The 25,166-nt window shown below is 41.3% G+C and overlaps 1 protein-coding gene and 1 pseudogene across 1 annotated transcript in view; one reads left to right on the top strand and one right to left on the bottom strand.

Annotated features, from left to right (window-relative positions):
• LOC128643331 (uncharacterized) overlaps window positions 1-25,166 on the bottom strand; it is an 88,430-nt gene that overhangs the window by 49,356 nt on the left and 13,908 nt on the right. The window lies entirely within an intron of this gene.
• On the top strand, window positions 22,281-23,402 carry LOC128643333 (retinol dehydrogenase 10-like; annotated as a pseudogene).

The raw sequence follows: 25,166 nt of genomic DNA, 5'->3' as shown, positions 1-25,166 counted from the left end.
GTATATATATATTTTTTTAAAGTTAACGTTTCCAATTCACCCATATGGTTTAAGTCCTATATTTCTAGGCATCGGTACTTGAAACTTTATTGTTGGGCTCCTACCCGAAGGTTATGGGAGCAAATCCCTAAAATCCTAGCCAGTAGGATTATGGTGATGATATCTCAGATGTAAATAATGCAGGTACTTGTGACTTAGCTCAGGAAGTTACTATAGATTGACTCAAATGGTTATAGGCAAAAGTCTCCTTCCAATATATTCTCTGCTCCTACCCATGGGTTATGGGAGCTTTCCAGGGCTATACTCCTACCCAAAGGATTATGGGAGTTTCGTTATGGTGTTGTAGTCACAAGTTATGATGTTCCCCAGTATTAAATATTTGAGCTATTTAACAATATATAAGGGCTGACCTTGAGGCATCCACATATTTTATCCCCAGATATTGTAAAAATCTCCTTAACTGATAGATGAAACTGGGGTGTATGTTAATAGGCCGTGACGTCTCACAACAAATCCAAAACCCTGTCCAACGATGGAACCAGCTCACAGAGGAGTGCCAGCATGAACTTCAGAGCCATACAAGGGGAAAGGGAAAAACAAGTAACTGAAAGTACCTGCAAGAGCCCCTGATAGCTATGGCTCCTAATAATCTTCATTTCTGCGGCAGCAATCCAAACCTGCGTCCTCAACGTCAACCAGCGTAGTGTGAAAAGGGAACTTTGATCAGCTGCTCGCTTATGCTAAATGGCTGTCACTGATGTTTCCAGCCAAGCCCCATCTGCGGCGTCTTCTGCGTCTCCCGTACTCGTCACCACTCTAGCCAAGTCTCCTTAGAGGGTGGTTCTACGGTGATCGTGAGGTTGTGTGGTCGCTCCCTTTGCAGGAGCCTCCTTGTAAACGGGTCTTCCGTAGCGTATCTGAGCCTGTTGATCCGAACCGCAAGCTGACGGCTAAGGATCACTGCACCAAAAGGAGCTGGTAGTCGGAGCTCGACGAAAGAGGCGCACCTATGCAAGCAGCCTGCTTGCTCCGCCTCTTCCCGGAAGCCAACCAGATACCACTGATTCTATAACCAGCCCTCCTCTGGCTATACCCATCACAATATATTTACTTAATGGCATCACGGAGGAGAACAGAACACGAGTGTGCCGCGTATACAAACAGAACACGAGCATGCTGCATATACAAACAGAACACGAGCGTGCCGCATATACAAACATAAACAGAACATAAGCGTGCCGCGTATACAAACAAACAGAACATGAGCGTGCTGCGTATACAAACATAAACAGAACATGAGCGTGCAGTGTATACAAACAGAACGTGCTGCGTATATAAACATAAACAGAACGTGAGCATGCTGCGTATATAAACATAAACAGAACGTGAGCGTGCCGCGTATACAAACAGAACGTGAGCGTGCCGCGTATACAAACATGCACATAACGTGAGCGTGCCGCATATACAAACATGCACATAACATGAGCATGCAGCATATTACAAAATTAACATCAATAAAATGTAGAAATAGCTTCATGAACACATGAAAAAAACAAACCTACAACACATTTATACAGATTTCTTTTGAGTGCTTGAACAATGTTCCTAAGATATTTACATTGCGCAATAGTGGCATTTCGCTTACCTTGGAAGAAAATGAAGTGCTTGTGGCCACCGTAGAGCCACAATATATCTACCTAATGGCATCACGGAGGAGAGAGAAGAACACACATGAAAGGGATGTCATGTGTAGTGACATCGCAGATATTGTCAACTTGACTGCGCAGAATTTCAAACATCAAAAGGAAGGTTTTAAGGAAGAAAAAATAGTTAGGCAAATTTTAAAAACTAAAAGATAAGAACATAATTGGAAAAATTAGACTACCAAAATGTTATGCTTACCTGATAAATTATTTTCTTTCCTGGCATAGAGAGTCCACGAATCCATTCTAATTACTAGTGGGAATTCAACTCCTGGCCACCAGAAGGAGGCAAAGAACACTCCAGCAAAGCTTTAAGTATCCCTCCTACTTCCCATAATCCCCCATTCATTCAGCTGAGGGAATACGGAAAGAGAAGAGGACACAAGGGTATAGAGGTGTCTGAAGTTTAGAAAAAAATGACAAACAAAAATAAAAAGCCGTCTTAAATTTAGTTAAGGGCGGGTTGTGGACTCTGCCTGCCAGGAAAGAAAATAATTTATCAGGTAAGCATGAATTTAGTTTTCTTTCCAATGGCATGGAGAGTCCACAAATCCATTCTAATTACTTAATTACTAATGGGAACCAATAGCCAAGCTAGAGGACACAGAATGGAAAGGGAGTGAGAAAAAGACAGGCAGACCTAAACTTAGGGCACCACCGCCAATAGAAATGTGAGCTCAATCTGATTGGCTGATTGGATCAGCCAATCGGATTGAACTTGAATCTGATTGGCTGATTCAATCAGCCAATCAGATTTTTCCTACCTTAATTCCGATTGGCTGATAGAATCCTATCAGCCAATCGGAATTGAAGGGACACCATCTTGGATGACGTCCCTTAAAGGAGCCTTCATTCGTCGGTAGTCCGTCGGGAAAGAAGGATGTTCCGCGTCGGCGGGATGAAGATTGAAGACCCCGCTTGGAAGATGACATCGCCCGGATAGAAGACTTCTTCAGCGCCTCTTGGAAGATGACATCACCCGGATGGAAGACGTCTTCAGCGCCGCTTGGAGGATCACTTCATCGGATGGAAGATTTCTTCAGCGCCGCTTGGAGGATAACTTCTGCCGCTCCGGATCTCCTCTTCGGTTCCATCGCTGCTCGGCTGAGTGAAGACGACTCAAGGTAGGATGATCTTCAGGGGATTAGTGTTAGGTTATTTTAAGGGGGGTTTGGGTTAGATTAGGGGTATGTGGGTGGTGGGTTTTAAAGTTGGGGGGGGGTTGTATTTTTCTTTTACAGGCAAAAGAGCTGAATTCTTTGGGGCATGCCCCACAAATGGCCCTTTTAAGGGCTGGTAAGGTAAAAGAGCTTTGAACTTTTTTAATTTAGAATAGGGTAGGGCATTTTTTTATTTTGGGGGGGGTTGTTATTTTATTAGGGGGCTTAGATTAGGTGTAAGTATCTTAAAATTGTTGTAATATTTTTAAAATGTTTGTAACTTATTTTTTTATTTTTTGTAACTTAGCTTTTTTTATTTTTTGTACTTTAGTTAGTTTATGTAATTGTATTTAATTGTAGTTATTTGTAGGTAATTTAATTAATTAATTTAATGATAGTGTAGTGTTAGGTTTAATTGTAACTTAGGTTAGGATTTATTTTACAGGTAATTTTGTATTTCTTTTAGCTAGGTAGTTATTAAATAGTTAATAACTATTTAATAACTATTCTAACTAGCTAAAATAAATTCAAAGTTACCTGTCAAATAAATATAAATCCTAAGATAGTTACAATGTAATTATTAATTATATTGTAGCTATCTTAGGGTTTATTTTACAGGTAAGTATTTAGTTTTAAATAGGAATAATTTATTTAAGTATAGTGTAGTGTTAGGTGTAATTGTAACTTAGGATAGTTTTTATTTTACAGGTTAATTTCTCTTTATTTTAGCTAGGTAAGCTATTAAATAGTTAATAACTATTTAATAGCTATTGTACCTAGTTAAAATAAATTGAAATTTGCCTGTAAAATAAAAATAAATCCTAAGATAGCTACAATATAATTATTATTTATATTGTAGCTATATTAGGGTTTATTTTAAAGGTAAGTATTTTGTTTTAAATAGGATTAATTTAGTTCATAATAGAAATATTATTTAGATTTATTTAATTAATATTTAAGTTAGGGGGGGTGTTAGGGTTAGTGTTAGACTAAGGTTTAGGGGTTAATACTTTTATTACAGTGGCGGCGGGGTAGTGGGGGGCAGGATAGGGGTTAATAAATTTATTATAGGTGGCGACGGTGTAGGGGGGGCAGGATAGGGGTTAATAAATTTAATATAGGTTGCGGCGGGGTCAGAGAGCGGCGGTTTAGGGGTTAAACTATTTATTTAGTTGCGGCGAGGTGCGGGATCAGCAGGATAGGGGTTAATAACTTTATTATAGAGGGCGACGGTATAGGGGGGCAGGATAGGGGTTACTAGGTATAATGTAGGTGGCGGTGGGCTCCGGGAGCGGCGGTTTAAGGGTTAATACATTTATAAGAGTTGCGGCAGGGTCTAGGAGCGGCGGTTTAGGGGTTAATACATTTATAAGAGTTGCGGCAGGGTCTAGGAGCGGCGGTTTAGGGGTTAGTAACTTTATTTAGTTGCGGGGGGCTCCGGGGGCGCCGGTATAGGGGGTAGAACAGTGTAGTTTAGTGTGGGTGCTTAGTGACAGGCTAGCAAGAAAGCTGTAAAAAAGCCGAAGAGCAGCGAGATCGGATGAGTGATAACTCTCACAGTCCGCTGCTCATCGCCCCGTACTTGGTGCGTGGCTTTTTGACAGCTTTTTTGATAACTTAGGCAAATTTTTGCAGGTCCGCGGCGGCGAGCTTAGGCGGGCGTATTGGGCCGGCGAAGACAGGTAAAATAGACACGTTGATAACTACCCCCCCTAGGCTCAAACAGAGCTTGCTGCAGAACCCGAAGAACAAGATTAAGGCTGCATGGAGGAGCAACAGGTTTAAACACAGGCCTGATTCTGACCAGGGCCTGAACATCTGGTAAGTCGGCCAAACGCTTATGTAACAGAACAGAAAGGGCAGAAATCTGACCTTTCAGGGAACTGACTGACAAACCCTTCTCCAGACCTTCCTGGTGAAAAGACAGAATACGGGTGAATCTCACTTTACGTCAAGGAAAACCCCTAGATTCAAACAGTAAAGGTATGTGCGCAAAAACGTATAGTATATCTGGCTTACGAGCCTGGATCAAGGTGTCAATAACCTTTTCAGAAAAACCTTGTCTAGACAAGACTAGGCATTCAATCTCCACGCAGTCAGATCCAGAGAATCTAGATTTGGATGAAGAAAATCCTTCCTCAACGGTAATTTCCACGGGGGGAGAGGACGACATCTTCACCAGGTCCGCAAACCAAATTGTGCAAGGCCAAGCTGGAGCAATTAGAATCACCAAAGCCTGCTCCTGTTTGATACAGGCTATCACCCAATGAAGAAGTGCAAACGGTGGAAACAGGTCAATCAGACCGAAATTCCACGGAATCGCTAGAGCGTCCACCGGAACTGCTTGAGGATCCCTGGATCAGGATCCACATCTGGTAAGCTTGGTGTTTAGACAAGACGCCATCAAGTCAAACTCCGGAACCCCCCAACTGAGGGTTATCATTGAGAATACTTCTGGATAACGCGCCCACTCCCCTGGGTGAAACGTCTGCCTGCTCAGGTAATCTGCCTGCTTCATAACATTTTGGATATATTCCAGCCTATCAGGAGGAGGTCAAGAACCCTCACAGAGCTTTAGCCCCTCCCACCTCCTCTCCCTCTCCAGTTTAGATATAGTCGAGAAGAGGAGACAGAAAAAAAAGGTACGAAAAATAGAAAGCAGGGTAACGTGGTGTAATTGAGAACTGTCACACATATACAAAAATAGTGTGGGGGCTATGAACTCTCATCTGCTCGAATGAAATAAATGTATCTTAGCTGATGAGAGTCCATAGCTTCCTAACTTGTGGGATACAATACCCAAGCTGACGGGTGGGACAAGAAGTAGGGAGTTCCTATTTTCCGGACAATGCGGCCTGAAGGACTTTCCTGCCAAAAACTGCATCAGAAGAAGCATAAATGTCAAATGATAGAATTTGGAAAAGTTTGAAGGGAAGACAAGTTGCCTCCTTGCAAATATGTTCCAAGGAGGTATCATCCTTAAAAAACCAAGAAAGTAGATACTTATCTTGTGGAGTGAGCTGTTACTATCTGCTGTGGTGGATTTACTGTAACAGAGTAAGCCCTACAAATAATCTGCTTGAGCCAGGGTGCCAGGGCCACCACCGTAGCTTTCTGATCCTTCCTAGGACCAGAGTAGTGGACAAAAAACCCCATCAAAAAACTGGTAGTTTGTCTGTCTTTAGTAGCCTGAATATAGAACTTTAAAGCTCTGACAATATCTAGGTTGTGAAATAGTCTTTCCTTTTGGATTAGAAGGCTTTGGTCACAAAGAACAACTATTTCCTGATTAATAATTTAGATACCAACTTTGGAAGAAAATCATATTTGTTGCACAGGAAGAAAAAAATAACCTATAGGTTTTTTCCATTAACTCTGAATGACTAAAAAGACTGCTGTCAGTGCAAGAACATATGAGCAAACCATTGTTTTGAGTAAATTACTGCATCTGAAAAAAGAAAATGTATGCTTACCTGATAAATGTATTTCTTTTTTGACATGATGAGTCTACGGATCATCTTAATTACTGTTGGGAATATCACTCCTGCCCAGCAGGAGGCAGCAAAGAGCACCACAACAAAGCTGTTAAATATCTCCTCCCTTCCCTCCCACCCCAGTCATTCGACCGAAGTAAAGGAGAGAAAGGAAAAAACAAGGTGCAGATGTGTCTGAAGTTTATAATAACCAACAACCTGTCTTTTAAAAAACAGGGCGGGCCGTGAACTCATCATGTCAAAAAAGAAATAAATTTATCAGGTAAGCGTAACATTTCTTTTCTTTTTAATGACACGATCATCCTAATTACTGTTGGGAATCAATACCCAAACTAGAGTACACAGATGATAAGGGAGGGCCAAGACAGGAAACCTAAACCGAAGGCACCACTGCTTGACAAACCTTTCCCAAAAGAGGCCTCAGCCGAGGCAAAAGAGTCAAATTAAAAATCTGAAAAAGTGTGAAGAGAGGACTTGCAAATCTGCTCCATAAGGCTTCAAATTGAATGTCCATGAAGAGGGAACAACCCTCATAGATAAAGCCATAACTCCCTCAGGAGCCTGCTGACCAACAATCTCATAAGCAAAGCAAATGATACTCTTCAGCCATAAAGTAAAAGAAGTAGCCTTAGCCTTCTGTCTCTTTTCGTTAAACAGGAGACTGATAAACCTTTACAAAAAATCATAATGCACGTACCACGTCCAGATTGTGTAGAAGCCGTTCCTCATAAAAGGAAGGATTAGGATACAAGAAAAGAACAACAATCTCATGATTAGTGTTCCCATCTGAACCACTTTAGGGAGATCCCTTAAATTAGAACGAAAATCCACCTTATCCGAATGAACATAAGGAAAGGAGACTCATACTGTAAAGCCGAAAGCTCTGACACTCTACAAGCAGAGAAAATATCTAAGGAATGCAGTGGCTCAAACGGAGCCCTCTGAAGAACCTTAAGAACTAAATTAAGACTCCAAAGCGATGTAACTGATTTGAACACAGGCCTGACCAAATGAATGTACGTCTGGGATGTCCGCCAGACGAACATGTAACAAAATAGACAAGTGTCAAAAGATATATGGATTTTGCGCTAGTGGGTATAGGCTCCTTCGACTATTAGAAGCTTCCTCTATGCTTCTCAGGGGAAATTGTAAGAGTGGTTTATAGGAAAGGGCGCCCTAAATAGAGCGAATACCTTATGGAGATTTTTTTTAAATATGAAAAATATGTAAATATAAAAAATATATATAAAAATGTAAATAGAAATCTATTCTATTCGGCTCCTGTGTGAACCAGGTGTTAGGGATGATTTTAGATTACATGGTTTTCCAACCTATCAGATTCATCTGTACATAAGAATCTTAAACTCACATGTTTCAAATTTTTTTTTTCGTTTTTACTAAAATAAAATAAATTTTTATTCTGTACAAAATCTTATCTGGTGTCATAGAATAGATTTCTATTTACATTTTTTATATATATTTTTTATATTTACATATTTTTCATATTTAAAAAAAATCTCCATAAAGGTATTAGCTCTGTTTAGAGCGTCCTTTCCAACAAAATAGACAAGGCAGCTATTTCTTGGAGAAAATTCTAGGAATCCGAACCCTACTCCTTTTAAGAGTATCCCTTGGATTCACACTAGTATAAATATTTACGCAATGTCATATGGGTAAAATTTTCCTAGACACAGGCTTACGAGCCTGATTCATGGTCTCAATGACCAATTCCTAATCCACGCTTGGATAAAATAAAGCTTCCATCTTCCAGTAGTCAGCTTCAGAGAAACTATTTTTGGATAAAAGAAGGGTCCTTGAAGTAGAAGGTCCTTCCTCCACTGAGACTCCCTGGTGGAAGATGTGACATGTCCACGAGGACTGCATACCAATCCTGCGGGCCATGCTGGTGAAATGAGGATCACCAACGCCCTCTCCTGCTTAGTTCGAGCCAAGACTCCAGGAGAAAAATCAAACGGAGGAATTAAATATGCAAGATTGAAATTCCAAGGTAACGCCAAAGCGTCTATTAGAACAGCCTGAGGGATCTTTGACCTCAACCCGTACCTCAGAAGCTTGACATTCTGTCGAGAAGCCATGAGATTCAATTGCAACTGACCCCACTGAGAATCAGGCTGGAAAAACAGTCCCGGCTAGAGTTCCCACTCCCCTGGGTAAAAAGTCTGCCTACTTACGAAGACCACCTCTCAGAAATCCCTTCTGGGATGTGGGTCGTCGACAGACAGTAATTGTGGGTCTCAGCCCACTGAACTATCTTGGCTACTTTTGTCATGGCCAAGAAAACTCTGAGTCCCCAATGGATGAAGTAAGATCTAACTTAAACCTGATAAACCTGGCCGAAGCTAACTGAGGCCAGGCTAGGAGAGGATTGAAGATTACTCTCATTTTCAAAATGTTTATGGGAAGAACAGACTCCACCCTAGTCCATGTTGCCTGCTCTTAGAGGGCCCCAAACAGTTCCCCAACCCAAAAGGCTGGCATCTGTTGTCACATTCACCCAGAAGAACTGCGAAAGCAGGTTCCCTGGGAGCAAAGATCCTGAGACAACCACCAAAGTATTCTTAACTGCTGAGAACTGAGGTGGAAACAGGCAACTGGAAGGAAGTCCATTACCGCTACCATCAGCCCAATTACCTCCATGCACTGAGCCACTGATGGGACTGAAGTGCTAGGCAAGAATTGAAAATCCTTGAATTCCTGACTACTGTCAGTACTGTCAGCTTCATTGATAAGGAGACTAATATAGTTCTCCAAGAAAACTTCCCTTGTAGTTGGAACTAAGGAACTCTTTTCCAAATTAACCTTCCATCCGGGAGACCGCAGGAAAAATCGTGCGTAATCCTGCTTGTTGAAAGGAAGGCGCCTGAACCAGAATGTCGTCCAGAGAAGGTGCCACTGCAATGCTCCGCAAACGGAGCACCACCAGCAGTGATCCCGGAACCCTTGAGAAAATTCTGAGAACTGTGGCCAGGCCGGAAAGAGTCACGAGTTGGAATGTTTGGAAAGGCAAACCTTAGAAATTTGAGATAGTCCTTGTGGATGGGAACATGCAAGTATGCATCCTTCAAATCACCCGTGGTCATAATTGACCCTCTTAGACCAAAGGAAGAATGGAACAATAGTTTCCATCTTGAAATACGGCACTCTGAGAACCCTGTGTGGATTCTAAAATAGGTCTGAAGGTTCCCTCCTTCTTGAGAACCACAGATAGGAATAGCATCCCAGACCTTATTCCTGCATTGGACCAGGAACTATCACTCCCAGGTCGGAGAGGATCTGTACACAGTGTAAGAGCGCCTCTCTTTTTGTCTGGTCTGCCGATAATCTTGAAAGCAGAAATCTGCCCCTGGGAGGAAAGTCTTGAACTCTAATTTGTATCCCTGGGACACAATGTACACCACCCTGGGATCATGAATCACAAACCCAAGCCTGATCGAAAAAGGAAAACCTGCCCTTCAACGGATCGGGTGCACGCCCTTCATGCTGTCTTTGATTCAACAGCAGGCTTCTTGGACTATTTTCCCCTATTCTAAGACTGATTGGGTCTCAAGGAAGGCTTAGACTGCTCCTGCTTGGGAGAAGGAGTGGAAGGATTTCCCTAGAAATCTCGAAAGGAACGAAATTATCTCCAACGTCATTTTCGCTTATTTCTCTTATCCTGTAGATGAAACATCCGTAGACCAAAGATTTTAATCATAATGCTCTGCGGGCCAATATGGCAAAGCCTGAATCATAGCCCCCAACTTAATAATCCTCTGTATTAAAGGAGTTTACTAACTTAACGGCCTTTATCCTATCCCTTCGAGAGGGGTGTCTGTCCAATAGAAACAGACAACGCATCAAACCAGTACGCCGCCGCACTGGTGACAGTAGCCATACCAACCGCAGGTTGTCAATGTAAACCCTCTTACTTCTATCCATAGGGTCCTTCTCCTGCATAGGGTCCTTAAGGAACTACTATCCTCTATGGGAATAGTATCTCCCTTGGCTAGCGTGGAAATTCTCATCCACCCTGGGTATCGTCTGCCAAGACTCCTTGATAGAGTCTGCTATAGGAAACATCCTTTTAAATATAGGGGAGGAGAAAAAGAAATACCCGGCTTCTCCTATTCCTTAGCAAATATCTCTATAGCCCTATCTGGTACAGGAAATACTTCCACCACGTCACAATATTAGTATAACTTACTGGACTCTCTAGGTTAGACTACACCGGTAGTGTCGAAGTCGCCCAGGGTAGCTAAAACCTCAAGTAACAAATGGAAAGTTAAATGGAGAGCTAAAACTGAAAGAAAACAAACTCAGGATCAGATAAAGGTATTACCCCATCTGAGTCTCAGAATTCCTTCTCAGATACTACCAAAGTATCTTCCTCTTTCAGGTTACAGGGAAGAAACATTCGGAATAGCTACTATTGAATCAATCACACTATTCACTGATTGAAAATATGTCCTCTTGCACATTTCCCTACAGCGTGGGAAAAACAGACAATGCATTAAATGCAAGGTAACTCCAGGTGGAGTGTGAGAGGAAGCGCAGGGCACTGCATGTGGGCTATAAATTTTTGGGACACTTTAAGAGAAATTTGTGGCATATCTTGACCATTGTCGATAGACTTTTTCTGAACCTACTCCTTCTAAGGCGCATGCTGTTTAGGAGTCTATTTTTTTAAATTAAAGTTCTCTCAATAAATGAGGAACAGAAAAGGATTGGTAGTACCACATTGGCATCAAAGCCTAAAAACAAGAGACACCTAGCAGGGCCTCTTGGTCCATCCTGAGTGAGTGAGGGGGAGTTAAACAAATAAACAGCTTACATTTTTTAATAAAAATTAACACATAAAAAAAACGTTACTGTCTAAATTTTAAAACGTAACTTTTTATTTTTGTATGCAGAAAAAAGCTAAATTAGTACGCAATTACTGCAGAATCTATCTACACCTCATCTTAACCTTGCTGAGGTGACCTATTTACATTCCAAACTTTATTTTCAAAACGTAACTTAAAATCAAAAAACGTTACCGTCTTCATTTTTGGTCATAAAAAGGTCCGGAATGCAGCTGTAGCGCTGTCTGGTCCCACATATGTGTAAACACTAAGGACTGTGCTTGTAACTAAAGAGAGACTCTTCCTTCCGTTTCCGAAATCGGAATTGATGAAGAAGAGTGCGCAGCCCAAATTGGCGCACACATAGCTCTGTCTATCGTGGGCGTTACAACAATCAATCTCCCGGTCGCCATTCTTATTGTTTTTACCTATAAGCCACCTAACTGAACCTTCTGTCAAGACTTGGGGCAAATTGGGCTACCGCTTGCTAGACGACAGCTTAGCCCATAAAAGTGACAAAAAACAATCACCTCATCCTGAGTCTTTTTCCTTCAGCCCTAATGATTTAAACACCCAGAGAGAAAAACCACTTAATCTAGTCTCCTCAGCCCCAGTGCCTGCTTACAACATGCTGTCACAGAAATCCCCTCCTTTTATATATATGAGTTATGTCCCAGGTAAATAAAGTGCTCCACTTCCTCTGAGATCCTTTTCCCAGACCCAGAATAAAAAGTCAGCACTTACCTTTAAAATCTGCCCGACAGCAAGGCAGCTCACCAGGTTTGAGAGGTCCTCTCCCTCACATAGACCTGTGGAAAAAGGATAAAGCCTGAGTAATCTTACTTAGGCTATCAGGATTAGGGCAGCATAAATATATGGGAGGCACAGTGAGAATTATGTCCCACAAGTTCCCATTGCTCTAAAGCTACCACTGCTCTACTGAAGAGACGGATATGGACTACGGCTACACCCCAGGACAAAGTAGCACAATCTTGTACTATTTAAAAAATAAACTCTTGATTGAAGAATCTTTTACTAACACCTACTTTACCACCTCATTGCTCTTAACGTAGGCAAAGAGAATGGCTGGGGTGGGAGGGAAGGGAGGAGATATTTAACAGCTTTGCTGTGGTGCTCTTTGCCGCCTTCTGCTGGGCAGGAGTGATATTCCCAACAGTAATTAAGATGATCCGTGGACTCATCGAGTCATTAAAAAGAAATAAATTGATTGTGTAGAAATCAAAGGGTATCTACAAGTCAATAACAGTAAGTAGTGAGATTCCCAGATTTAAGTCTACTCCTTTTTACTCTGCTGCAGCTGTATAAAATTGGAGTATAATTACAGGGGAAACACTGGGTAGCCTCTAAAAACTAATATTGAATGTAAAACAGCGTCATTATTTGTACATAAATCGGTTGTACAGAAGGTATAAAAGGTATATACCCAGGCATGTAAAAGTCACAAATTCAGTTGTAAGTTGATATGTTAGACTATGTAGAGTTACTTCTGTACATATATTACATTAGAATACCAAGTACCTTGTTGAAGATGTACTTGGGGTTTTAATATATGTGAGTCTATACAGGATAGAGTATATAAAACATATATTGCTGATATAAACTGGTTACACTCACTTCTAGGCACATAGGGCGCCATGTACTAAGCTTCGAAGTGACCGTCCGTCTGTATTTCCGCGTCAAAATTCGCTCACGATCTGCTTCTCGTATGTATCAATCTGCGATCTGCTCGAAAAACCACTATTTTCATCAGCGATCGTAATTTTACTCAACTCATCGTTCCGAAGCCTTTTTCCACTTACTACATGTTCGATCGCACGTAAATTCGCTGTAATCGGAAATTATGAATGTTACAACTAATCTGCCCGCTCCAACTTTCACTGTAACTTCGCGTGATTTGCTTCGCGACCATTTAGGTAGCGAATACAATAGAAAACTATAGGGGGTATCAACCTGACGCCAGGTAGAAGTACTTAAGTGAAAGGACTAGACTACTATTGTAGCATTATTGGTTTTTGGATCAGTGAATGAAGATGGAGACACTTTTACACATGTTTCTTTTCCGATTAATTCAATTACGAGGAAGAAGGGCTATACAGGCACCGGTTGACAACTTGCAAAGAAGGAGAGGTAGAAGAATTAGAGTCCCTAGAGTTTTCCTTCCACGTATGGGTTTGGAAAGCATTTCTGATCGAGAGATTATCCAGAGATTCCGTTTGGACAGAGAAGCTATTATGCAACTTTACAATGAAATAGCAGAATACCTTGAACCAATGACAGCGCGTTCACAAGCCATACCCGGACTATTAAAACTGTTGGCAGCCTTACACTTTTTTGCCACCGGTTCATTCCAAGCTGTGTCTAGCGTTATAATTGGCATCAGCCAGTCTGCTTTTTCGAGGCACCTAACCAAAGTTATTGATGCTTTGATGGTCGTCTTTCCAAGGTACGTGTGCCTTCCATCGACTCCAGAAGAGTGGCAATCTGTGAAGTCTAATTTTTATAGAATGGCCGGAATGCCCAATGTACTTGGAGCCATCGATTGCACCCATGTCAGCCATCGATTGCAAACCAATCAGGTCGCAGACTGCTTCTTAACTTTGCTCTTTCGCGCCGAACGAAGCTTCAAAGTTATCAATAATCCGATTGTCTTCGACACACAATAGACGCAAAATTTTACGGCTTGGTTTTTAGTACATTCATGTAACGAAGTGCCATCCGCATGGTGCGAATGCCGGCGGGTTATTTTGATACGGTCTGTGCGAAAAAATTGACGCCTTAGTACATGGCGCCCATAATGTACACCTTTCTGTATAGAAAATATAATCATTGGATATGTAAAACCAAGTTATTGGCTTACTGCAGTACAATACTTTGCTGTTTTAGAGTTTATAGTAAGGCTGTGACCCCCAGCTATGTAGTACCTGAAAGGAGAGTACTATTGGATAGCTCCTGGGCTGTGTAGTGCATGAGTTGCTTACCTGGACTGAAACATCCCTCCACTGTGCCTTACCAGCACGCTGAGGCCTTTCTCCCTTGCAGGTTGATGATCCAGTAGAGAGCCCATCCAGTGCAAGTAACTATACTGCAGAGGATACTGCAGATATACTTGTAACCCCTCAGGGGGACGGGTCCCAGCGGCGCCTGAGCGCAGTTATGGCTGTAAGATTACCCACTAGAATTCTGGAAATCCTCATCCTTGTTTCACTCAGAGTCTTCTTAAATCTTCTTGGAGTGAAGTTGCCTAGGGGTACTGGGTCCCAAGTCAGGTCTGAGCCCACAAACCACATGAAAAAAATAAACTCTTGATAGTAGAGCACCTCTGAAATCTATAACCTCTCTCCTCAGAGGCCAAGAATAAACTGGAGAGGGAGAGGAGGTGGGAGGGTCTAAAGCTCTGTGAGGGTTCTTGACCTCATCCTGATAGGCTGGAATATATCCCACATGTTATGAAGCTATAGACTCTCATCAGCTAAGAAGGAAATCCAGTTTCTGACAATTTGCAACAGATTAATATTTCTTCTGAGGACCCAGAACATCTCTTTCATGGGGGTTCTGTGTCCCCTCCCATCCCGCAAATATTGAAAAAAAATGTACACAATGAAGATGAGCGTTCAACAGGTAAGAACCTTTTTTAAAATGGCTATTGTCAAATTATGTATAAATCATTTGGCTTCAAAAAATGTTTAACATATATATATCAGGAAGTGTAAACCCAGGCACGTTTCAGCTCTAGCCTGAGCCTTTGTCACAAGGAGGCCAAATCATCATAAACATAAAGCACCAGCATAAGTGTGAACAATTGTCCAAAGCTAACCGGCATGTATTTAGTGTGTTGCAGTGTGGTGTGTGATGATATCATCATGCGCATGTGTAACCTTAGTAACATATGTAAATAATAAACAAAGCAACACATAGCCATCCTGTCAGCCCGACGACAGCGGCAAAGCGAAAGTTAAAAACATCTGAATAATTAAACATTAATATTAACAGTGTTTGGGGAGCGAACCAATATTAACCATAAATATTCTAAATTGTGACCATATATAAAAGCAATCTATCATTTAAGATATCACTTTGAGCACATAAGTGCTTAAAGACACTACCCAATATCCATTATATATTAGCGTTGCACCCTCACTCGACTCAAAACATTTTATCACAAGGAAAAGGTAGAAACCTCCACAGTGGAGGGGAATTCCCACAGTTTCATCTATAACAGGAGCCATAGTCCACCATGGTATTCAATCCCTTTGGTGTAACTGTATCCAAAGAGAAAATCCATCTGGCCTCTAAGCTCAGGAGTGACTGTGCCCTATCCCCCCACCCACATCAAAGGTGGTACATGATCAATAAGCATAGTGCTTAGTGAGGAAATGCGATGTCCTGCTTGTTGAAAATGCAGGGCCACAGGCTGTTCAGATTGGCCAAATTGTAGTGGTCTTGCCTACACAGTACAAGGAACAGAAGCAAATGGTCACATAAATGACATATTCAGATGTACACGTAAGTCTGTGTTTTATCTCAAATGTTCTGTTCACATGTGGATGATGGAATTTATGTCCTGTAATCGCTGTTACACGTCACACAACTAATAAAATTCTATTTCTAACTTATTTCTAAATGTGTCACTCATTTAAAAAACAACTATGCATGAGGTTATTATTAACCCTTTAAAAGAAAGTCAGAGCTGCAATGTATAATAAGGAGAAAACATAATTTATGTAAGAACTTACCTGATAAATTCATTTCTTTCATATTAACAAGAGTCCATGAGCTAGTGACGTATGGGATATACATTCCTACCAGGAGGGGCAAAGTTTCCCAAACCTTAAAATGCCTATAAATACACCCCTCACCACACCCACAAATCAGTTTAACGAATAGCCAAGAAGTGGGGTGATAAGAAAAAAGTGCGAAGCATATAAAATAAGGAATTGGAATAATTGTGCTTTATACAAAAAAATCATAACCACCACAAAAAAGGGTGGGCCTCATGGACTCTTGTTAATATGAAAGAAATGAATTTATCAGGTAAGTTCTTACATAAATTATGTTTTCTTTCATGTAATTAACAAGAGTCCATGAGCTAGTGACGTATGGGATAATGAATACCCAAGATGTGGATCTTTCCACACAAGAGTCACTAGAGAGGGAGGGATAAAATAAAGACAGCCAATTCCTGCTGAAAATAATAATCCACACCCAAAATAAAGTTTAATGAAAAACATAAGCAGAAGATTCAAACCGAAACCACTGCCTGAAGTACCTTTCTACCAAAAACTGCTTCAGAAGAAGAGAATACATCAAAATGGTAGAATTTAGTAAAAGTATGCAAAGAGGACCAAGTCGCTGCTTTGCAAATCTGATCAACTGAAGCTTCATTCCTAAACGCCCAGGAAGTAGAAACTGACCTAGTAGAATGAGCTGTAATCCTCTGAGGCGGAGTCTTACCCGATTTAACATAGGCAAGATGAATTAAAGATTTCAACCAGGATGCCAAAGAAATGGCAGAAGCTTTCTGGCCTTTTCTAGAACCAGAAAAGATGACAAATAGACTAGAAGTCTTTCGGAAAGATTTAGTAGCTTCAACATAATATTTCAAAGCTCTAACAACATCCAAAGAATGTAACGATTTCTCCTTAGAAATCTTAGGATTAGGACATAATGAAGGAACCACGATTTCTCTACTAATGTTGTTGGAATTCACAACCTTAGGTAAAAATTCAAAAGAAGTTCGCAACACCGCCTTATCCTGATGAAAAATCAGAAAAGGAGACTCACAAGAAAGAGCAGATAATTCAGAAACTCTTCTGGCAGAAGAGATGGCCAAAAGGAACAAAACTTTCCAAGAAAGCAATTTAATGTCCAATGAATGCATAGGTTCAAACGGAGGAGCTTGAAGAGCTCCCAGAACCAAATTCAAACTCCATGGAGGAGAAATTGATTTAATGACAGGTTTTATACGAACCAAAGCTTGTACAAAACAATGAATATCAGGAAGAATAGCAATCTTTCTGTGAAAAAGAACAGAAAGAGCAGAGATTTGTCCTTTCAAGGAACTTGCGGACAAACCCTTATCTAAACCATCCTGAAGAAATTGTAATATTCTCGGAATTCTAAAAGAATACCAAGAAAAATGATGAGTAAGACACCAAGAAATATAAGTCTTCCAGACTCTATAATATATCTCTCTAGATACAGATTTACGAGCCTGTAACATAGTATCAATCACAGAGTCAGAGAAACCTCTTTGACTAAGAATCAAGCGTTCAATCTCCATACCTTTAAATTTAAGGATTTCAGATCCGGATGGAAAAAAGGACCTTGCGACAGAAGGTCTGGTCTTAACGGAAGAGTCCATGGTTGGCAAGATGCCATCCGGACAAGATCCGCATACCAAAACCTGTGAGGCCATGCCGGAGCTATTAGCAGAACAAACGAGCATTCCCTCAGAATCTTGGAGATTACTCTTGGAAGAAGAACTAGAGGCGGAAAGATATAGGCAGGATGATACTTCCAAGGAAGTGATAATGCATCCACTGCCTCCGCCTGAGGATCCCGGGATCTGGACAGATACCTGGGAAGTTTCTTGTTTAGATGAGAGGCCATCAGATCTATCTCTGGAAGCCCCCACATTTGAACAATCTGAAGAAATACCTCTGGGTGAAGAGACCATTCGCCCGGATGCAACGTTTGGCGACTGAGATAATCCGCTTCCCAATTGTCTACACCTGGGATATGAACCGCAGAGATTAGACAGGAGCTGGATTCCGCCCAAACCAAAATTCGAGATACTTCTTTCATAGCCAGAGGACTGTGAGTCCCTCCTTGATGATTGATGTATGCCACAGTTGTGACATTGTCTGTCTGAAAACAAATGAACGATTCTCTCTTCAGAAGAGGCCAAAACTGAAGAGCTCTGAAAATTGCACGGAGTTCCAAAATATTGATCGGTAATCTCACCTCCTGAGATTCCCAAACTCCCTGTGCCGTCAGAGATCCCCACACAGCTCCCCAACCTGTGAGACTTGCATCTGTTGAAATTACAGTCCAGGTCGGAAGAACAAGAGAAGCCCCCTGAATTAAACGATGGTGATCTGTCCACCACGTTAGAGAGTGTCGAACAATCGGTTTTAAAGATATTAATTGAGATATCTTCGTGTAATCCCTGCACCATTGGTTCAGCATACAGAGCTGAAGAGGTCGCATGTGAAAACGAGCAAAGGGGATCGCGTCCGATGCAGCAGTCATAAGACCTAGAATTTCCATGCATAAGGCTACCGAAGGGAATGATTGTGACTGAAGGTTTCGACAAGCTGTAATCAATTTTAGACGTCTCTTGTCTGTTAAAGACAGAGTCATGGACACTGAATCTATCTGGAAACCCAGAAAGGTTACCCTTGTTTGAGGAATCAAAGAACTTTTTGGTAAATTGATCCTCCAACCATGATCTTGAAGAAACAACACAAGTCGATTCGTATGAGACTCTGCTAAATGTAAAGACTGAGCAAGTACCAAGATATCGTCCAAATAAGGAAATACCACAATACCCTGTTCTCTGATTACAGACAGAAGGGCACCGAGAATCTTTGTGAAAATTCTTGGAGCTGTAGCAAGGCCAAATGGTAGAGCCACAAATTGGTAATGCTTGTCTAGAAAAGAGAATCTCAGGAACTGAAAATGATCTGGATGAATCGGAATATGCAGATATGCATCCTGTAAATCTATTGTGGACAAATAATTCCCTTGCTGAACAAAAGGCAATATAGTCCTTACAGTTACCATCTTGAACGTTGGTATCCTTACATAACGATTCAATAATTTTAGATCCAGAACTGGTCTGAAGGAATTCTCCTTCTTTGGTACAATGAAGAGATTTGAATAAAACCCCATCCCCTGTTCCGGAACTGGAACTGGCATAATTACTCCAGCCAACTCTAGATCTGAAACACAATTCAGAAATGCTTGAGCTTTCACTGGATTTACTGGGACACGGGAAAGAAAAAATCTCTTTGCAGGAGGTCTCATCTTGAAACCAATTCTGTACCCTTCTGAAACAATGCTCTGAATCCAAAGATTGTGAACAGAATTGATCCAAATTTCTTTGAAAAAACGTAACCTGCCCCCTACCAGCTGAACTGGAATGAGGGCCGTACCTTCATGTGAACTTAGAAGCAGGCTTTGCCTTTCTAGCAGGCTTGGATTTATTCCAGACTGGAGATGGTTTCCAAACTGAAACTGCTCCTGAGGACGAAGGATCAGGCTTTTGTTCTTTGTTGAAACGAAAGGAACGAAAACGATTGTTAGCCCTGTTTTTACCTTTAGATTTTTTATCCTGTGGTAAAAAAGTTCCTTTCCCACCAGTAACAGTTGAAATAATAGAATCCAACTGAGAACCAAATAATTTGTTTCCCTGGAAAGAAATGGAAAGTAGAGTTGATTTAGAAGCCATATCAGCATTCCAAGTCTTAAGCCATAAAGCTCTTCTGGCTAAGATAGCTAGAGACATAAACCTAACATCAACTCTAATAATATCAAAAATGGCATCACAGATAAAATTATTAGCATGCTGAAGAAGAATAATAATATCATGAGAATCACGATTTGCTACTTGTTGCGCTAGGGTTTCCAACCAAAAAGTTGAAGCTGCAGCAACATCAGCCAATGATATAGCAGGTCTAAGAAGATTACCTGAACACAGATAAGCTTTTCTTAGAAAGGATTCAATTTTTCTATCTAAAGGATCCTTAAACGAGGTACCATCTGACGTAGGAATGGTAGTACGTTTAGCAAGGGTAGAAATAGCCCCATCAACTTTAGGGATTTTGTCCCAAAATTCTAACCTGTCAGGCGGAACAGGATATAATTGCTTAAAACGTTTAGAAGGAGTAAATGAATTACCCAATTTATCCCATTCTTTGGAAATCACTGCAGAAATAGCATTAGGAACAGGAAAAACTTCTGGAATAACCGCAGGAGCTTTAAAAACCTTATCCAAACGTATAGAATTAGTATCAAGAGGACTAGAATCCTCTATTTCTAAAGCAATTAGTACTTCTTTAAGTAAAGAGCGAATAAATTCCATCTTAAATAAATATGAAGATTTATCAGCATCAATCTCTGAGATAGAATCCTCTGAACCAGAAGAGTCCAAAGAATCAGAATGATGGTGTTCATTTAAAAATTCATCTGTAGAGAGAGAAGATTTAAAAGACTTTTTACGTTTACTAGAAGGAGAAATAACAGACAAAGCCTTCTTTATGGATTCAGAAACAAAATCTCTTATGTTATCAGGAACATTCTGCACCTTAGATGTTGAGGGAACTGCAACAGGCAATGGTACATTACTAAAGGAAATATTATCTGCTTTAACAAGTTTGTCATGACAATTATTACAAACAACAGCTGGAGGAATAGCTACCAAAAATTTACAGCAGATACACTTAGCTTTGGTAGATCCAGCAGGCAGTGATTTTCCTGTAGTATCTTCTGGCTCAGATGCAACGTGAGACATCTTGCAATATGTAAGAGAAAAAACAACATATAAAGCAAAATAGATCAAATTCCTTATAAGACAGTTTCAGGAATGGGAAAGAATGCCAAATATCAAGCTTCTAGCAACCAGAAGCAAATGAAAAATGAGACTGAAATAATGTGGAGACAAAAGCGACGCCCATATTTTTTAGCGCCAAATAAGACGCCCACATTATTTGGCGCCTAAATGCTTTTGGCGCCAAAAATGACGCCACATCCGGAACGCCGACATTTTTGGCGCAAAATAACGTCAAAAAATGACGTAACTTCCGGCGATACGTATGACGCCGGAAACGGAAAAGAATTTTTGCGCCAAAAAAGTCCGCGCCAAGAATGACGCAATAAAATGAAGCATTTTCAGCCCCCGCGAGCCTAACAGCCCACAGGGAAAAAAGTCAAATTTTTGAGGTAAGAAAAATATGATAATTCAATGCATAATCCCAAATATGAAACTGACTGTCTGAAAATAAGGAAAGTTGAACATTCTGAGTCAAGGCAAATAAATGTTTGAATACATATATTTAGAACTTTATAAATAAAGTGCCCAACCATAGCTTAGAGTGTCACAGAAAATAAGACTTACTTACCCCAGGACACTCATCTACATGTTTGTAGAAAGCCAAACCAGTACTGAAACGAGAATCAGTAGAGGTAATGGTAAATATAAGAGAATATCGTCGATCTGAAAAGGGAGGTAAGAGATGAATCTCTACGACCGATAACAGAGAACCTTATGAAATAGACCCCGTAGAAGGAGATCACTGCATTCAATAGGCAATACTCTCTTCACATCCCTCTGACATTCACTGCACGCTGAGAGGAAAACCGGGCTCCAACTTGCTGCGGAGCGCATATCAACGTAGAATCTAGCACAAACTTACTTCACCACCTCCCTTGGAGGCAAAGTTTGTAAAAACTGATTTGTGGGTGTGGTGAGGGGTGTATTTATAGGCATTTTAAGGTTTGGGAAACTTTGCCCCTCCTGGTAGGAATGTATATCCCATACGTCACTAGCTCATGGACTCTTGTTAATTACATGAAAGAAATATTATTTACAAACATCATAAAACTTATTTCAGGATGTCCGGGCTGCACCAGGAGGGGCGTGCTGTACCTCCTGGCCGGTCCCCGGGTATATATCTTGCTGTTGGGGCACAACATGCAGTGGCTCTCCTGAAAAGGTGCAAAGGAGGTGCTAAGACCTGCATAGCAAGGGGGACATAAGTAGCCAAATAAACTTGTATTCACAAACTGGACTTGCATTACAGCTAATGCAACCTCTTGTCTAGCACTGTGTGCACTGGCCACCTAGAGTGCATTCAACTGCCACTTAATTTTGCTACAATCCCAAACCAGGTACAACCTGGGCAGCTACACTGCAGGAACTTTGCACAGGAGAGGGGCACTGCAACTAGAATGGGGCATTTGGGGCACATTTGCATTGCACGTTTCCTATTGGATTTTGCAGACTTTTTTGTTGCATACATTTTTTTTATAGCAGGATCTGCCTTATTTTTTAATTGCATGATGAATATAGTGTTGGAGTTCTTTGTGGTCACTTTTAAGGTCCTGCGGGCCTTCGTGTTGGCCGCAGTCAAGTGGCTGGTGCGCCCCAAAAAGAAGAGTGTGACCGGCCAGGTGTGCTTGATCACTGGGGCTGGCAGCGGATTGAGGCGACTCTTTGCGCTGGAGTTTGCTTGGCGTCGGGCTCAGCTGGTGCTGTGGGACATCAACAGCCAGAGTAATGAGGAGACAGCGGGCATGGTGAGGCAGATCTACCGGGAGCTGGAGGACGCCTTGCGGCGGGCAGGCAATGCCACATAGGAAGAGGTGCTGCCTTGCAACAATCTCCAGGTCTATACATATACCTGTGATGTGGGTAAACGTGAGAGCGTCTACTCTACAGCTGAGAAGGTCCGAAAGGAGGAGGGAGATGTCTTTCTGCTGCCCAATAATGCTGGAGTTGTTTCTGGACATCATCTCCAGGAATGCCCTGATGAGTTGATTGAGAGGACTATGATGGTCAATTGCCATGCTCATTTTTGGACCACAAAGGCATTTCTTCTTAAGATGATGGAGATGAATCATGGTCACATTGTAACCGTTGCCAGCTCTCTGGGATTGTTCAGCACTGCAGGAGTAGAGGATTACTGTGCCAGCAAATTTGGTGCGGTGGGTTTCCATGAGTCTCTCAGCCATGAACTAAAAGCTGCTGACAAGGATGGAATTAAAACCACTTTAGTGTGCCCCTATCTGGTTGACACAGGAATGTTCCGTGGCTGCAGAATTAGGAAAGAAATTGAACCATTCCTCCTCCCCCCCCCCCTTGAAACCAGATTACTATGTGAAACAGGCAATCCTTAGAGACCAGCCCATGATCTGTACACCACGTCTCATGTACATTGTGACCTGCATGAAAAGCATCCTCCCCTTTGAAGCTGTGGTCTGCATGTACCGGTTCCTGGGAGCTGACAAGTACATGTACCCTTTTATTGCTCAGAGGAAACAGACGACAAACAACAACGAAGCAAAAAATGGAATTTAGCCTCCCACTTGTACTTGGCATAACTGTCTTTCGTTTTTGCTTAGGCTGACATTTTTAACATGGACACCAACAAACTTTAAAGACTTAAATTTAAAGACTTTAACTGGGAGAGGCACTTGTGCGACTAAATAGTGTATGCTTTGGTCTTGATTACAGAATCATCTCCTGATCTTGTGGACTGAATTTATATGTGGATTTTTTTCTTATTTTTTTTCATGTACACACAAACATACACACTGTAAATGTTGTTTGCAAATTTCAAAATGTGACCAGCTAAAAAAACAAAGCTTAAATGTAGCAATCAACTTGTGTTTTTTTTATAGTGCAACTGTATGGACAAGTAACCATTAGCAAGCTAAGTTCTTTAGATGCACTGTTACACTAAACTAGTTTGTATTTTAAAAGGAACAAAAAAATAAAATAGAATTATTTAAGATGTTTGAATGGAAGTCAGCTAATCAACAACAGAACTAGAAGCATTAGTCGGCTTTTGTGTGTTTTTTTTTTTGAGAATACGTAAATCTCCACAGCTGGTAATTTGCGATAGGCTTTCCCCATACAATATACAGGACCGTCTTTAACACAGGGCAAAAGGGGCAGCTGCCCAGGGCCCAGTTTCTGTTGAGGGGCCCAAGAGTCCTAAAAAAAAAAAAAAAAAATTTTTTTTTTTTTATGGTTCATACCAGACTGCTGATTTGACTTGGGGAACACACACATTCAGTCCTAATACTGTCACAGTCAAAAGTACTCTGCTTATATATATATATATTTTTTAAACTGTGCCAGACCATGCCGGTGTCATGTGATATGCCAAGCTATTGCCATGTGCGGTTTTAGATGTGCACTGTACAGCACTGAATGCAAAGCCCTAACTCAGCATCCAGCCATTCCCACTGCATCATAAAAGGTCCTACTGGGGTTACCACTGCTACCAGGTAACTGCTCTGGTGGTGGGGATTGTTTCTGGGTAGGGCTGACTGTAGGCGCATGCAGCAGAAAGCTGGACCGGCAAGCACGTGAGGATTTGAGCATCTGTGCAGCTGCATACACTGCTCTCTTCAGTCTTGAGGCTGTGTGACTCCTCTCACACTGTATCCATGCAACCTTGGACAGACAGCATCCAGTCTGCTGGTCCCCTTAGCCCTGCTCTTTCTGCTGTGGCCCTAAGATCAACTAACTGAAGTTTGTTAGGGGAACAGTGCTTTGTAGAAAGGTGTCAGTGGGAAGAATAAGTGAGTGCACACACACCCCTCCCCATACAGCATTGTCTAGTGCAAGGTGAGAGGGAACTTGTTCCTAGCAAAGAAGTGACATGTGCTGCTGTGGCTGATGTATAGTTTCATGCTGATACTTCACACATTAATGTAAGGTTTATTTTTAAAGTTTTTGTTTTCTCTCTGTCTCAGATTTTACAGCTTCCCACAGTAGTTCTGCTGTTCCAGTCAGTAAACTTATACTTCACCTCCATGCTTTCTCCTCAGTCTTTACCTTGCTTTGCTCCTGTTGGCTGCCCTAAATCTCTTTAACCAACTAACCTCACACCAGAATCACATTCAAAAGAATATTAAATGAATCCACAGTGGAGGAATTTATATATTTATTTACTTATTAGTACTGCTTAGGTCCAGTTTCACATATTGCAATTTATTTCATTTTTTTAAATGATTAGCTCAGCAGTGGATAATCCACTGCTGGGCTAATAATTAAAAAAAAAAATTGATTTAGTTGTTTTTTGGGATGTTGGGGTGGAGAGCGAAATTGCATGGGGGGGGGCCCAAGAAAATTTTCGCCCAGGGTCCAGTCAATATTAAAGACGGCCCTGACAATATATTATTTATGCCTCTGATATGCAGTCTAAAGCATGCTTC

This window comes from Bombina bombina, unplaced genomic scaffold (assembly GCF_027579735.1).
Source record: "Bombina bombina isolate aBomBom1 unplaced genomic scaffold, aBomBom1.pri scaffold_664, whole genome shotgun sequence".
Lineage (NCBI taxonomy): Eukaryota > Metazoa > Chordata > Amphibia > Anura > Bombinatoridae > Bombina > Bombina bombina.
Note: the sequence above shows the minus strand (reverse complement) of the source record. Positions and strands in the feature narration are given on the sequence as shown.